This window comes from Peromyscus eremicus, chromosome 17, assembly GCF_949786415.1.
Source record: "Peromyscus eremicus chromosome 17, PerEre_H2_v1, whole genome shotgun sequence".
Classification (NCBI taxonomy): Eukaryota; Metazoa; Chordata; class Mammalia; order Rodentia; family Cricetidae; genus Peromyscus; species Peromyscus eremicus.
This window is the reverse complement of record NC_081433.1, coordinates 33,747,640-33,749,892: the sequence shown is the minus strand read 5'-3', so window position 1 is coordinate 33,749,892 and position 2,253 is coordinate 33,747,640. Positions and strand designations below refer to the sequence as shown.

The 2,253-nt window shown below is 51.5% G+C and overlaps 1 pseudogene; it reads right to left on the bottom strand.

Moving 5' to 3' along the window:
- Positions 1-342: 342 nt before the first annotated feature.
- Positions 343-1,625, bottom strand: LOC131894441 (peroxynitrite isomerase THAP4-like; annotated as a pseudogene).
- Positions 1,626-2,253: the final 628 nt, after the last annotated feature.

Sequence of the window (2,253 nt, the reverse complement as noted above, 5' to 3'; positions counted from 1 at the left end):
TGGCCAAAGTAATGTTACCTGATCTCTTCAGATACCCAATTGGAGGAGTCAATTTGGTGGTTTCATGGTTCCTGGACTACATTTCTACACAGTGCTCAAGATTCTCTCATGCTTGGAAGCATGGTTAAGACATATTTAAAAAAAAAAAAATCTGTGGACCATTCTAGATTTGTATAGGAATTAAGTATTTAGTTTTCATACAATTCTCAAAGGAGACAAGTGACTTTAGATAACTTAGTATTTCCAACTTTATGAATATAAACACATACACAAATACAGTTTTTTTTTTTTGTCAAAATGTGTCTTAAAAAAAAAAAAGGCCTTTTATTTGGTTTTCTGTGCCGTTACAATATCACCAGGACAATAGTTCTGTGTCAGAAGAGCCTGTGGCCACACCATGTCTGTGTAGAATGTCTACTAAACTGGGGGGCTAGATGCGGGAGCCGGGCCCCTCCCCAGGCTCTGGGAGCTGCTCCAGGTTACAGGGTTACCTTCTTGTAGGTAACATGAAGATGCTGAGTCATTGGCTGTGTAGTGGTTGCCGTAGAGACTGTCTGCTCAAGTTTGCCTTCAGAATTTAGTCTGAATTTTTCGAGTAATCTGCTCCACATGGAGCTCCTCGGCAAAGCAGACCCTGGAGCTGGAATGGGATGAGATACTCAGCTCGTGCCCATTCACTTCACCCTCCTCCACTTCTACAACACCTGTGTTCTGGGCACGGATAAAGGTCACCTTGTTGGTGTCAGGCTTGAGGCAGATGAAGCCACACTCTCTGTCCATTGGCTTGTGTGTGTCTGGATGGAAGGAGTTGAACGAGAAGTTGAGCATAGGCTAGCCCACATGGGAGATGTGCACCTCCTCCAGATATTGGAAGGGCTGAAGTGTCGGAAAGGTACCAACTCCCAGGATGGGTCTGATAGCCAGGTACTCAGCATCCAGGACAGCGGCTCCGCCACTGGGTTCATCTTGGAAGGCCCGTGGCTTGGGGGGCAGCAGGCCACTTAGGTAGGGGAGGTAGGGGAGACTTGCTCTCCTCAGCTCATCCAGCTTCTCCTGCAGCTTGCGAACCCAGCTGTCGGAGCGGTTGACCCTCTGTGGAAGGCTCTTGAGCTGTCCATTCTTCTTTTCTGCCTGTTCCCGCGGACAGCACGCCTGGCTCTTGTTCTGCCGAGCCGAAAAGCAGTGGGAATGCAGTGAGTGATGAGCTTGCAGGCCCCTGAGACTGACAGGATGACCTGGTTGATGGACATGGGATTGGCATCACTGAGCTCACTCTGCACAGCTTCTGCAGCTGGCTTTGGGGTCACATCAGTAGGAGGGGTTGAGGGGCTTTGGGAAGCCGTCTGAGGGGTTGCTGTAAGTGAGGAACTTGGGGGACTCTGGACCACACTATTCCCACTACACCTTAGCTCCGCATCTCTCTTCGGCCTCTTTTGGTCAATGGGCTCACGGGGGACAGATGGCCTCTCTCGAGTGTACTTGGAGGAGAAACTATAAGAATGAAGTGAGCCAATGAACTTGCAAGCTCTAGATCCTCGGGGGTGTGAAGTCGTCCATGGAGATGCCACTCTTGTCTGCCCCGCCTGCGTCATCAGAGGAAGAGGCCTTCGGGCGGTCAGCCTCTGTAGCAGACACTTCTGCTTCTTCCCGGCTGCTGGCCAGTGGGGCGGCCAGTCCAGCTCCTGGAGTTCTTTCCAAGGACTGCTCCTGCTCCTGACTCACAGCACCTGGGGTGGCCTTGGGGCTTGCATCATTCTGTGGAGAAGCTCGCTTCAACTTTCCGGACTCAGGCTTGGCTGTTGAGTTATCACTTGAGGACTGTGACGAACGGATGGTTCCTCTCCCTGTCGCTGCGCCTGTGTGGCCCCGCATGGTCCCTGTGGTCTTCCTCCTAGCATGGCCATGGCCTCCAGCTCCCCTCTTCTTCTCCGACAGGTGGAAAATAGAGGGAGCAGCTGTGGGCTTCAGCAAGCGATGCTGGTCCTCCAGTCTTCTGGAGAAATTGTTTTTGGTAAAATGCTCACTACAGAGGAATGAATACTTAAGTGTGTGTGTGTGTGTGTGTGTGTGTGTGTGTGTGTGTGTGTGTGTGTGTGTGTGTGTGTTCCGATTGTCCCTCTGAACGGCTTTTAACCACTGCTTCAGTCGTTTGGAATCCTTTAGGGGGAACCTGTGGAAGGAGACAGCGGGCTTCTCGCCCTTGCCCTGCCTCTTGGAGCAGTTCACGGCTGCGCAGTAGATCACTGTTGCGTG